Source organism: Myxine glutinosa, chromosome 11 (assembly GCF_964187855.1).
Source record: "Myxine glutinosa chromosome 11, kmMyxGlut1.1, whole genome shotgun sequence".
Lineage (NCBI taxonomy): Eukaryota > Metazoa > Chordata > Myxini > Myxiniformes > Myxinidae > Myxine > Myxine glutinosa.
This window is the reverse complement of record NC_136271.1, coordinates 90282547-90297528: the sequence shown is the minus strand read 5'-3', so window position 1 is coordinate 90297528 and position 14982 is coordinate 90282547. Positions and strand designations below refer to the sequence as shown.

At 41.2% G+C, this 14982-nt stretch overlaps 1 protein-coding gene across 1 annotated transcript in view; it reads right to left on the bottom strand.

The window, feature by feature from the left end:
* Positions 1 to 14982, bottom strand: part of LOC137415933 (transcription cofactor vestigial-like protein 4) — a 152508-nt gene that overhangs the window by 111883 nt on the left and 25643 nt on the right. The window lies entirely within an intron of this gene.

Below are 14982 nucleotides of genomic sequence, written 5' to 3'. Positions count from 1 at the left end.
CCATCCAGAGCAAAAGTCTTAAGGGGAAGAGTAATGCGGAAAAAAAGCCAAAACAAAATAAACTTTAAAAAAATACTCTTCCTCAGGAAATTCAAGGTAGAAATTAATCTTAGAAAGGTATATTCAAACAATTTGATCAAGGTTATCCTTAAGGCTGAAATGGGGAGGAGAGGGATAGGTTTATGACGTACCAAAGGGGCTGGAACAGTTGTTGAAGCATTGGCAGAGTGGAATGGGGGGCAGGGAGGAGCAGCCCCACCATTTGCTGGGGGACTCCTTTTCTCAGCTCTTCCTGGGAGTTAGTTTCAGGATTCCAGGCATGCCGGATAATTCCAGCATGCGGGTCATGGTATCGGGGGAACTCAACCTCACCCGTAACAAAAATCAAAATCTCGACCCATGCACCATTTGAAAAGCACCGAGCCATCAAAGCTGCCCGAGAGACCAAGGTCGGTAGAAGACCATGCCCTTCTTTAAGAGCATGTTTAACATTTCACTTTAGTGACCTTTGCAGAGCAGATTTCAGAGTTTGCACATGTATGACATCCAGCTTAACCAAAAAAGGTCTTTAGCCTTGGGGCTAAAGTAAAAACAAGAGAACAGGCTCCCTTTGCCAGGCCCCCTTCTCAAGGCCTATGCAGAGGCTTTCAATGGCCAAAAGCAACAGGCATTCTGCGCTCCAATTTATCATCGCCGTGCTTAAAAACAATTGATTACACGCTAAGGTAATGTATCTGTTCAGCTGAACCAGGTTCATGTTAAATAACATTAATAAAACAAACAAACATTACCACCTGGTCTTCGGTTACGATTTCAGCAGAGATGAGGGCCTTCCATTTCGCAAGATTTAGCAAAGTTTCAAATCCATGGATTCACAAACTTTTCTTATCACATGTTAGCAATTTGTGAGTGTTGTGCACCACGCACACACTACACCCCAATGCTCACACCCCCTCCCAAAAAAAACATTTTGGGGATTACAGTGCCATCACACAGAATGCTCAATGTCAAACACATGCAAACGCAACGCAAGCACAATCAGTGCGGCCTGTTTTCCATAGCAGGAAGCGGTGTTCAAAACTCTTGCCAGAATAACAAAAGTTCCTATGTTAACGGCATGTAATTTATTATTTATTGTCTTTTTTTTTTTTTTTAAACAGGTGAATAAGAGTGAATCACAACCAAACGCAGGCCAGGGAGGAACATAAGATGATCAATTGTTTTGCACTTCCAAATGTTAATTGAGGAGGAGAGTGAAAGAAAGACAGAGAGAAGGTGTTAGTGGAAACAGGATGAAAACATACAAGATGTAGTGGGAGGGGTGGGAGTGTAGGAGGCAGGAGAGGGAAAGAGGAATGTATGAAAGAAAGGATGGTGTGCTCAACATTCCACCATTTTGTGTACATAGTCTCCAAATGGCTCCTTGAGTGATTATATAACTCATTTGAGAGCTAAGAGTACGAGGTACGGAGTACGTACGCACGCCATATAGGAAATATTTGTTGGAAGGTAACCAAAGCGACTAAAGGAATTAAACATGCTGATAATGTTCCCTTCAAATAAGAAATTATCAATATTTTTATGGTCCTGCTTTCTTTTCTTTTTTACATCTTACAAACAAGCGTTTTCCATTTGCAAACAACGATAAGTAAATTAAAAATAAATAAAAATTAATCTACAAAGCACACCTGAAGCCAAGCCGACATTACTTGGTGCGAATAACAGTACTTGGTAAACTATTAGTTTTCTGCTTGTTCCAGGTAAGTCATAAGTTTGTGTCAGCAGGTGTGGAGAACTCATGGAAAAACAGAACCAGGTTGACGATCCTGATCCTTGAGAAATTAATAATTTCCAAATCAGTAACAAAGTTGTACTACTTACTGTCTGTACTAAATTTACAACAGCTAGGGCCAAGTGTGTTGTAAAATAATAACATACCTGCCATAAAAACATGAACACATTAACATGTTCAAATAACTGATGTCATTGCTCAGAAGAGTTTAAATTACTTACACATAAAGAGTGTGGATGTGTGTGTGGATGTGTGTGTGTGGATGTGTGTGGATGTGTGTGTGGATGTGTGTGTGGATGTGTGTGTGGATGTGTGTGTGGATGTGTGTGTGGATGTGTGTGTGTGGATGTGTGTGTGTGGATGTGTGTGTGTGGATGTGTGTGTGTGGATGTGTGTGTGTGGATGTGTGTGTGTGGATGTGTGTGTGTGGATGTGGATGGATGTGTGTGGATGTGTGTGGATGTGTGTGGATGTGTGTGGATGTGTGTGGATGTGTGTGTGTGGATGTGTGTGTGTGTGCGTGCGTGCGTGCATGTACGTGTGTGTGTGTGTGTGTGTTCCACTTTCTTTGCAAATTTGTTTCTGCACATGTACGAGTTTGATTGGGTCCAGAACATGTGCAAGAATAAAGTAACAACTGCACGAAGATGCGGAAACATCTTCAGGTTCATTGATTTATTGGCAATTAACGATGGATTTATATTTGAGCAGCTTCATGATGATATATATCCAAAATAACTTGAATTAAAAAAGGAAAACCAAACTTCCACTTCAGTTTCCTTTTTAGAATTACAAATTGATATCCATAATAATAAATTTCACACCAAATTATTTGATAAACGAGATGCTTTTCCATTCCACATTGTCCGAATGCTTTTCTTACACAGCAACATTCCTAAAAAGCTATTTTATGGTACAGTTGCAGGTGAAACAAGCATTACGCTTAGGTCCCCCGTCGGTGAAGTGATGTGAGTTGAGTTGACAAAGTGGAAGACGCAAGGCGGCCATCTTGGATTTTGACGTGGCGACCCAATTTGCAATAGCGTTTTCCCTTATGCGTATATACACCCACACACCAGATTAGAAGTTAGTAGTTCGTTTAGTTTTCAAGATATTTCGCTCACAAGGTTCAGACATATATATGGCGGCGGCCATCTTGGATTCTGACGTGGCGATCCAATTTTCAATAGCGTTCTTCCTTATGCCTAGATAAACCCACACACCAGATTAGAAGTTGGTACTTCGCTTATTTTTCAAGATATTCCGCTCACAAGGTTCAGACATAAATTGCGGCGGCCATCTTGGATTTTAACGTGGCGACCCACGTCAGCCTGGTGTTGGCTTAGTGGTTAGGGTGCCGGCTTGGGATCCTAGGATCCTGGGTTCGAATCCCAGTCGATCGCTGAATTAACGCCAGGGGGGTTGACTCAGCCTGTCATCCTTCCGAGGTCCGCAAATTGAGTACCAGTTTACTGGTAATTCCCTGTGTGTCGCAAAAGGCGACTAACAGGGTTGGCGGCAGGAAGGGCATCCGGCTGTAAAACTGCTTCAAAAAGGGGACCATGGTGCCCGAAAAAGGCCAACCCCTGCTCTGCGGGGAAAAATGGCCTCCAAAGGTGGATGATGATGATGACCCAATTTTCAATAGCGTTCTCCCTTATGCGTAGATACACCCACACACCAGATTAGAAGTTAGTAGTTCGCTTACTTTTCAAGATATTCCACTCACAAGGTTCAGACATAAATGGCGGCGGCCATCTTGGACTTTGACATGGCGACCCAATTTTCAATAGCGTTCTTCCTTATGCCTAGATACACCCACACACCAGATTAGAAGTTGGTACTTCGCTTATTTTTCAAGATATTCCGCTCACAAGGATCAGACATACATGGCGTCAGACATACATGGCGGCGGCCATCTTGGATTTTGACGTGGGTTGCACCCACACACCAAATTAGAATTCGGTCCGTCGCTTACGCACGCACGTACGCATGCACGCACGGGAAAACCATAGGCCCCCTTTCGCTCCGCGGTGCGACGGGGGACAAAAATATCACTGTCACTCAAATTAGTTAGGCGGTCAAAAAAGTGAAACACCGTTAGCACATGACACACACCTTGTAAATCATTGTTAGCATGGCTGGCAACTTTCGAACATATTATTGGTACAATTTTCTCTTTCTTCAACGTCAACAGACAAACTGTCATATTATAATGACTAGCAATGGTACCCGCCCTGAGGGCGGGGATTCAATTGGGAGGCCCAAATGAAAAGGCAAAATATCAGAAATTGAAGGCTTTTTTATTTTAAACGATTCATATAAACATCCGTTAAATCATATCACACGCAAATCATCAAAATCTAAACAGTACATGGTGCCCATTTTGAAAAAAGATTGAATTCTGCAAAACGGAAGCGCACGCTACACGTCTTTCTCAGTCGCACGTTTATGTGTGAAGAGTGCGCGCCGAAACTGCAACACGGAAGCGGCCGCTACACCTGTTTCTTAGTCGCTTTGCACACGCTGTCGTGTTACTTCGGAGCTGCACGTTTATATAGGAAGAGTTCGTCAGGAGTCGATCTACTCTCTCCTGGTATGTAGAATTTCAACAAAAGCCACATCACTGTGCATATCGGTAAATATTAATCCATCGTGTTTGGAAGAACTTGGAAAAACAATATAGCATATTTTACTCCCAGGGGTCCCAGGAATACCCACCCAAAATATCGTTGGATCGGTTGAGCCGTTTTTGCGGTTCCTTCGAACGGACGGACATTTGGTGAATTATAGTAAGATAGCGCGAGGTGCTCAAAGTCAGCTAGCTGCATTGCACTGGATTGTATATGATGCTTGTCTTACTTCGAGTGATCGTAAATTCAATTGTGGGGAGTGGAGGAGGGGCAGGGAGCATAGACAAAAATAAATAAATAATAGAGGCTTCAGATTATCTGATAGACTATAAATAAAACTATATATATATATAACAGTACACACACACACACACACACACACACACACACACACACACACACACACACACACACACACACACACACACACACACACACACACACACACCAGCTGTCTCCTTGATTGTTCAAAGCAGCGTCTCATAAAGCTATGTGTCGCCACCACCTGGCCATCTCAGGAGTAAAACAAGAACATTCACGGAAAGATGTCAACATGTGATGCAAAACTCGGATGGTATTGGGTTTAGTGAAGCAAAAAATAAATAAATAAATAAATAAATAAATATCGAACAGCACTTGGTAGAGAGTATTCCTCTGCTAGGCTGAACAATTTAACTTTTTATTCCCACTGATAGGCCGGATCTGGACCTGAACTAAAATCAAATCAATTCATCCTCGTCACACACCCAACCCATCCATCAAGTTTCGTGCGATTCCATCCGTAACCTTTTGAGATATCCTGCTCGCAGACAAACAAACTCGCAGACAGACAGGGGTGAAAACGCAACCTCCATCCACCTTCGATAGTGGAAATAGTAAAGATTAGACAAGATGGACAACCAGGTAATTCGTGTGGGCCTCAGAAAAGTACAATTCTGTGAAATAATTTAACATGTTTAGTCTATAATGCAAAAGGCACATCAAGTTTAACATTTCAGAGGTTATCTTTGTGTGGAATTCCGTATTTCGTGACATTTTTGGACATTTGGTCTGAAAACATGCTCTCCGGCACAAGACTTGATCCATTTGCAGAAGCTTCATAATTGTCAAGTTAAACAGTCTTTGGCAAAGCGTCATCACCATGTCGACGTGCTTAACGTTAGCCGCCCTTCACTGCAGACTTACGCAAGGCCCATGGCGATCGGCCAAGGCATGATGTCATTAGTTAAGGGACAATACAGTTTTCATGCCAGGCAAGCTGCAGCAGCTGAGGCCCAGTATTCACGTCACAGCCTCCGATCCGATCATTCTAAGCGTGTTACACTTTGTCATGGTATGTAGACGACTGTATCGCCAACAGTTTCGAAACCAGGTAGCTGTGATGGCTAGAACAACATAAAAACAAGATCTCGGACACTAAAATAAATGCTCCGTGGTTTCGAGTAAAACAATGTTTCCGTAGACAAACAATACCGGTTTGAACAAAACATTCCATGTGCGGGCCAAATGCTGCCATTCCTGAATGTTCCACCCATGCCATGCATAGCCTTTGGCAAACAAATCCAAAAATCATGCCAATGGTGCGCCCAGCAACAGTCAAGAGTCTACCCCAAACACAACCGAAGAGAAAAAAAAGAAGATCATTTTTACATCTCCTCATATTACGCCAATTGAAGATTTGCTGCAAAGCTGACTGTTTATTGTAAAATGTTAACACAACAATACACTTCAACCTGTTGCTCCGCACGTGCTTTGAGCAGATTGAGCAGAGGCCAAAGTTATTAGAATTTCCAGCGATGATGCCGAAGCACAAACATGGTGTGTTGCTTTCACATCAAGGCAGGTCGGTGATTCCTCATTTCAACGCATCTTCTCCAATATTGCTCCTTCTGCTCTCTCTCAGTCCTCCAACACTTCCTATTTACTCTTGGATGCCCAGGGGGTGGAGTCAAAAATCATATTGCTCTTGCACCTTTGTGTCATGTGGTAATCATAACTACCACGTTTGGTGAATTTCTGCCCAACTGTTTACAAGGAAATTGTGTGACGGACAGACAGACAGAGCCGATTACAATATCCGCCCCGCCCCGATTTTTTCAAAAAGCATGAAGATAATGAATGGATTAATGAATGCAACAAACTTTTATTCATACTCTGCATACCGATGCAATTATGCAGGAACATTATGATTACAAATCAAGGACACATACAAGAGAACAAACCATTTTTGACCATCTGCCATTACAAAGCTCAGCAATATGCAGGTCGTGCACGATTCCAGTGAACGAGATCAAATTTTGAACTCGTACTGATAGATGTGCAGCTTATACAAAGGTAACAGAAAGCAGGCGTATGTAAAGGGTGCGACATACGCATCGTCGTGCCATTCATCGCTTTCTGATCAAAGCAAGAATGATTCACACTTGGTGAAACAACAAATGAGGTATCACGAAATCTCGATTCTTCGATTATCTAAAGCTAAACATGGCAAACAATGCTCACATGAGCAGGTGGTTTCTTTCTTGCCTTTAACTACTGTGGCTAAAGGCCAGGATTTCCTTTCAATATCTAAACAGGACGTCATTATCCAAACCCAATCTTGTATGTACACCGGCAGTAAGGAAAAGGAAAAGCGATCTCGGGCCTTTTGGCGACACATATCAGTCAAGTGTCTCTACAATCCAAGCAAACGTGTCCCTACATGACAGGTGTCCTTTAAGCACAGGTAAGGAAATTGTTTTTATTTATTTATCCAAAGCCTTCATTGTGCGTAGATTGAAGTACAGTTGAAAAGGGTGGCTCTGTGCATAAATAAATAAATAAATTAAGCAAGGTGCCTTTTGATTTATTTTTTTTATGCATCTTTGCCTTTTGGGGAGAATCTTGAAGAGTGCATTCAAATTCTCTCCATGACGACCTTAGAGGCACGTGTCTGATTGATATTCGTCCCGCACAACCCTTGAGATAACATCACATGCCTTTTCACTTCCATACCAGGAAGTCAAATGCCTTTAAAAGTCAAATTCATGGAAGTGTGAGGTTTCAGAACTCAAGGTTATAAACATTCTCAGAATTCATATTGTTTGTTTTTACTGCATTAAACCGACCAAAACAGAACTCATAAGTACAAAAGGTGATTGGAATGGTGACGCCCAAAGCCACAAGCTAAGCATCATTTGAATAAGCATCAACCTTTTTTAGGAACTGGAAAAACAAAACGACTGTACCATAACTTGGAAAGCAAAGCCGAGCAACAATGTCTACTCGAATCTTGCTACACCTGGATAAATCCATCATCTTACTATAATTCACCAAATGTCCGTCTGTCCGTTCGAAGGTACCGCAAAAACGACTCCACCGATCGCAACAATATTTTGGGTGGGTATTCCTGGGACCCCTGGGAGTAAAATAGACTATATTGTTTTTCCAATTTTTCCAAGTTTTCCAATTTTCCAGTTTTTCCAAACACGATGGAATAATATTTATCGATATGTACAGTGATGTGGCTTTTATTAAAATTCTACAAACACTGTTTAGATTTTGATGACAATTACGAACCTGCCGCAAATGCGGAAGTGGGCAGATTACGCAATGCGCGGGTTTGATAATATCCCAATACAACCGTCATTCAATCGTAATGTTATATCGTTAAACGTTAATCGTGTTAATCGCTTTGTTGAAGTATCAATTGATGATTGGAATCGAGTGAATACAATTACGATTTTGAATTCGTAATTGTGTTCACCCAACCGTACGGAACTTCACATCAGGATTTAAATATTTGTTTATGTCACGAATGTTGTTAAAAGTATATTTTTTTATAATAATGTTATTTAATTCGTGATTGGAGTTATGCTGTTTGGAATGAAAAAAAAGATATCGAGTTCAAGTGAATGACCAAATGCCGTGACGGTTTCTACTTTCTAAACGTGAATTCGCGGATCGCCATATGCTGTCCATGTCTGACATGCGACTGAAGGTGCGACAGGAATGTGGAATTTATTGGTTTCATGCTTTAGCATTCACCGTTTCTGCATTGTCTGTTTGCTTCTGGCCTCCCACCCGTGCGTAGCACGGGTACCTCACTAGTTGTATTAACTCACAAACCAACAGCTAACTCACATTTTGTGGGTCATCCACACTTTCCAGTGGTTACCTGGTTCTACCTGGTGAGCCCAGGGGCATTGCCCCTATTTTTTGTGAATGAAGTCAAGGTTCATCGAAGAGCTATAACACAGAAAATAACATAGCAGAACAAAAAACAGTGGAAGCACACAAACAGCAAGGAAGTAGACAACAAAGGCCCACTGGGAGGAAGAATGGGTGAGGGTAAGAATGGGAGCTAGGCCAAAGGGAGGGGGAGGAGAACACTGGGGGTGAAGCTGAATTCAAAGGTAAAAGCCCCCAAACCTCTCCTATCCCCTAAACCAGACTTGGCCAATACCCCCATCAGAACAATTCTCACAAACCACCTTGGGACCTAACCCCCAAACCAGCTTACCCTAAACCTAAACCAAGCCTTCAATATGGATATAGAGATGCGCTAAACCATAGCAACCAGCCACACAAATTGATCGTACACCTGTGCTCGATAGCACTGCAGGTCATAACGTTTACAGCTAAAGATCTCATGACATCATACTCGACCAATCTTCCTAGTTTGACATCGTCACATTTTACTTTCTGCTATATGTAGCCTGAATGTAGTGCAGCATGTACCTGGAACATTAATCCAAAATAAGCAATTAATTCCACATCATAGTTCATAGCACATCGCAGATACACCAGCATAAAACCGTACAAAACCTCAGTATACCACTTACTAAAATTATTTGTCATACAAGCAACAGCCATCTTGTGTATTAAAATCATATTAATCATCAGAGCAGTGTCATTTGGTAACCTTTTTGATTTTTAGCACAACAGAATTCAAAATCAGGACAGTGTGCCGATCTACCTACAGAATTCCTCTGGAATCGGAACAATCAATTCAAATTGTAAAACATTTTGTTAAATCATGTGATGTCAATTGCAAAATCTCATGTTCATTTCCTCACCACCGAAGATGCACAGAGGTTATGTTGTCATCCCTGTTTGGCTGTCTGTCTGTTTGCAGGATATCTCAAAACGTTATTGAAGAATTTGAGAATTTTAAAAGTGATTCTTCATCATTGAGATAGGGCAAAAAACGATATAAAACCACCTTTGGAGGCCATTTTTTCCCGCAGAGCAGGGGGTGGCCTTTTTCGGGCACCATGGTCCCCTTTTTGAAGCAATGGTTATGGCCGGATGGCCTTCCTGCCGCCAACCCTGTTAGTCGCCTCTTGCGACACACAGGGAATTACCAGTGAACTGGTACTCAATTTGCCGACCTCGGAAGGATGACAGGCTGAGTCAACCCCCCTGGTGTTAATTCAGCGACCGACTGGGATTCGAACCCAGGATCCTAGGATCCCAAGCCAGAACCCCATCCGCTAAGCCAACACCAGGCTAAAAAACAAACAAACCAATATATAACATGATATTTAAATAAGTTTGGACAGATTATGACAAAACTTGGTGGACGAGTTGGGTAGCTGGCAAGAACAAGCCGATTAGATTTTTGTTCAGGTCCGGATGCAGATCCGGATTTTGAATTATTTGGATTTTGTATCCCACCTATCATTGGGATACAAAACATAAACCGTTCAGTCTGGCAGTGGTAACGAGTGCTTAACCGAGTGCGTTCTCGTTATACATGCAAAATACCTCCAAGCTCATTTATATCAGTCGTGTGAGAGCGTGAGCGAGATCACTGTGAATAAATATTCTCTGAGTTAAGTGTATTCGGCCAATATTTGTGCACACTTAGTACCATTATTTACCTTTTTATTATATTTACACCATCACGAGCTCCAAAATCAAGACCAAAAGAGCAGACATGTTGTCCGTTATTTTGTGGATGTAAAAATTGACATGTTCAATTTGTCATGCATACAAACGGCTAAGTAATCACGTATAATATGGACTGCACTGTGTGCGATGGAGGAGTGGACAGAAAAGCTAATATGGCTGCTCAGCACTAGTTCAAACGTTTCATCCTTTGGCATGGCACTGCATCACGGAGCGAACGAGGTACTTTCCTCTCCAAGGAGTTTTGGTATGCTTCAGCAGGTAGGGAATTTTATATGGGGGTTGAGGGGTTATTTTATGTGGCACATGGATACGCCATGGAGTGTGTGGCAAGACTCCACCCGTTGGGCGGATTACAACAGGGACGCCTGTAGATGCGGATGCAGAATGGAAAGGGGGTGCTCAAGTGAGAAAAAGAATTGTAGTGGAAGAGAGAGTGGCAATTGCACAAGATGAGAAAGAACAAGAAAGGAGAATACGACAGTACGAGCCGTTTGCCACAAAGCCCGGACCAACTGCTTGCACACACCTGTCTACTGCTAACCCTTTCATCAGCCTTATTCCCAACCAACTCACTGCATCTGCTCCACTCACTAGCAAAAACAGAGACACCATTATAGGAAGTTTACTTCCAATTTCCAGTTTCACATTCACGATCACTTCCACCTTGGAATTGGCAATGCCCTCCTGTGCGAGACAGATCACTGCAATCACGACGTCTCTAGATGTCGATTTTTCCACTTAATTTCTTTGTCTACTTTCATATTCGACGGCAGTTTCATGATCCGATCATTTTTCGTGTTTTGTGAAATCCTTCTTTTGACTTGAAGCATCCTTTCATTTAGAAAGGATCGACTTTCTCTCTCGTATAGTCTTTGCAGCCAAAGGCCTTATCGATATCTTGACATTTGTACATCAGAAACCATTCAGTGGTGATTTGTTGTGAATTGGACGTTAGATCAAACTACTTCTTTTTTCTTCTTCTTTTTTATTCTGTGGTGGTGCTGGGCTGATGAGAATTCAACCTGGAGCCAACAGGTATATTCAGTTCAGAATCCAACTCCTTGCTTCGTTCGCAAGTGCAGACCAACAATAGTGGGTCCCATGGATGTTATGAATAGGTTACTACGTAATACCAAAAGGTATTAATGAATAGAGCAGAAGTTAAAGGCTCACCGATCTTTATTTAATACACCACTTTGGCAAGCATGGCTGCATTTCTGTTCGCTCAATTAAATAATTTGTTCACGTCAACATTCAATTTTGCAATTTGGCGAATAGTGAGCGCAGGTGTTACAGAATTACAACGTGGGGCAATAATCATCATCATCGAATTAGGGATTGTACAAAATTTCATGTATTGGATGCTAAACAATTTTGAAAATTTCACACCTACCAATCACACAATACCCTGGTAGATGAGATAATTGATCAAAGTATGAAAAGAAAGCAATTTCAATACCTTTTTAGGTTCCATAACCTAATTATTACTGGTGAAAATGCACAAATGTCACTGAACATGATTGACAGTTCTTTGGATTTCTCAAAGGTGGTTCACAGGAAAAAGAAAAAAAAGCATAGGGACTTTAACATGATATGATAATAAAAGTAGACCGGCACTCGGTAGAGCGCATACCTCCGGCAGGCTGAACTGTTAATGTTTTGTATCCACTGATAGGCTGGATCTGGATCCCGAACTGGACTCTCCACCCAAATCTAATCAAAACTTCCTTGTCATACACCCAACCTGTCCACCCATTTCACCTGAATCGTCCATAATGTTTTGATACATCATGCTATACTGTACTGCATAATGCATATAGATTTTGGCACTATCAATGGTGAAGAATTACTTTAAAAACTTGAATGGCACTCAGTAGAGAGCATACATCCGCCAGGCTGAATAGATCACGTTTTGAATCCCAGGCCTGATCTGAACCAAAATCGAATTGGCTTGTTCTCGTCACCAAAGCAAGTCCTACACGTAGTTTGGTCTTCGTCCACATCTTTGAAATATTGCGCTATCGCTTTTGCCCCATCTATCAATGGTGAAGAATGATTGAAAAATTAAAAAATAATCCGATTGGGATATTCTCCAAAATCGAATCAATAAGTCCTCGTCACACATCCAATCTGTCCACCAGGTTTCGTTTGAATCTGTCCACGATGTTTTGAGGTATCATGAGATATATCGATTTTAGATAACTCCCTGAATGGTGAAGAATCACTTTAAAAAAATTGTTAGATCCAGATCCGGATTTGGATCTTCACCAAAATCTAATTAATTTGTCCTTGTCACATACCAAACCTCTCCACCAAGCATCATCCAAATCAATCCATAACTCTGAGCGCACGCGCAGCGAGGCCTGGTTTTCCCGCCCACAAGCTGCATGGCAAAGCGCATTTTCCCACCAAGGCCACGACGATCTTTGACGATTCCCGACGAGATTCCAGAGCAGCTGAGAGCTAAGTGCCACAAACCACACATTTATTTTCCAGTTATTTTATCCTTTGTCTGTATTGGGGTCTGTGTGGGAGCGCTCCAATTAGGAATATAATTTTATCGTGTTTTCTTTGTTACCAGCATTTTCTTTAATAAATACGGTATTTTTGTACATTTTAATTCCGTGTCGGTTTGAGTTTATTTATTGCAGGGTCGAGGACGTCGGGTGGACTCGTGAAGGTAAGCTCTTCGGCCTCCTTTCCCTTGCGTGTAATGAAGGTCCGCCACTGAATTAAACGCCTCTTGACCCCAAAATGTAATCAGTTAATATTTACATCATTATACATACCTGTACCAAGTTTGAATTAGATCACGTCAACTTTTCTCAAGTTATAAACCTATTAGGACTTTGACCTTTGCCCCCAAAATCTAATCAGTTAATCTTTACATCATTATACATTAAGGTGGTCCTGAAAAATGAAGTTGAAGATTTTATTGCAACCACCTTGCCATTTCTTTACATAGTCTGAAAGAAGTTAGAATACAAAATTTGGTACAGATTGGACGTTTAGAGGTGCCACAAAGCCATTGCAGATTGAGCTCACAACAGTATACAGTACACTATAGTGTATTTGTTATTTCATGTTAATACAAACGATGCATCAAATTAACCACTTTTGTTCAACTAAAAAAGCTTTAGAGCAATGCCTAAAATGTGTCTGTGACAACTAAACTTTTTCTCTCATAACTGACCACAGCAGGGGCCACCTTACTAATGGCCACTTGTGGCACCTCTAAATATTAACCAATTTTGCTGAAATTTGGTATGTTAACTTCTTTAAGTCTATGTAAAAAAATGGCAGGGTGGTCATAATGTTTTTATGAATTTAATTTTTTCCCATTCATTTGGGGACCACCCTATTATACATACCTGCACCACGTTTGAATTTAGTCACTTCAGCTGTTCTAAAGTTAGACATATTACAGACTTTGATCTTTGACCTCTTGACCCCAAAATCGACTCAGTTAATCTTGTCTGTGAGCAGGATATCTCAAAAAGTTATGGAAGAATTTGAGTATTTTAAAAGTGATTCTTCATCATTGAAATATGGGGCCAAAAACGATATATAGCATGATATTTAAATAAGTTTGGACAGTTTATGACAAAACTTGGTGGATGAGTTGGGTAGCTGGCAAGAACAAGCCAATTAGATTTTGGTTCAGGTCCGGATGCAGATCCGGCCTATCAGTGGATACAAAACATAACCTGTTCAGCCTGGTGGAGGTGTGCACTCTACCCAGTGCTATTTTAATGGCTTATGTGGAGACTTGCAGAACTCCAATGACAAAACGATGATTATACAAATACAAATTCTAGTACAGGGCCATTCTCTGGAAAGTGAAACAAATTTGTAAAAACGAACTTGATTTTTCTTTTGTTTTGTTTCAACTTCCCAAAGAATGATGTCTGAAGTTTCTTGGACAGTATTTCCTGTTCAAGTTGTCCTAATTTGCACAAGCATTTTTTTAAAATGTAAAAACCTGTGGGAGCAGCAGGAATGGTGAGGTTATTATCCTTTCTGGGGTACAATGGCTTCAGAAAGTATTCACACCCCTTGACCTTTTCACATTTTGTTGTGTTCCAGCCTGAATTTAACCCTTTGAGGACGGATAACGTCCAGTGCCGCAACCCGCGAAAAAGTTTTGTGAACTGATGACGTTACTACACATCGACTATACCTATAAATAGATCCTCAGTACATGGTTGCATTCCCGTACCAAAATGCCAAATTAATCCCGTACCGGGGGTATTTTTATCCAAAAAAAATCCCGTACTCAAAGGGTTAAAATGGAATAAAATGAAATTCTTTGTCACTGATCTACAAAAAGCACCCCATAATGTCAAAGTGAAAACATGTTTTTAGAATGTTATTCCAAATTTATTAAAAATGAAATACAGAAATATCTAATTCAACACCCTGAGTCGATACGTCATAAAAGCATCTTTGGCAGCGATTACAGCTTTTTGTTTGTAGGAGTCTTCCTGGGAATGTCTATCAGTTTTGCACTTCTGGATTTGTGGAGTTTCTCTCATTCTTCATTGCAGATTTGCCCAAGCTATGTGAAGTTGGATGGGGAGTGTCGGTGAACAGCAATCTTCAAGTCTTTCCACAGATTCTCAATGGGATTGAAGTCTGGGAGGATCTGAATGGGCCACTCAA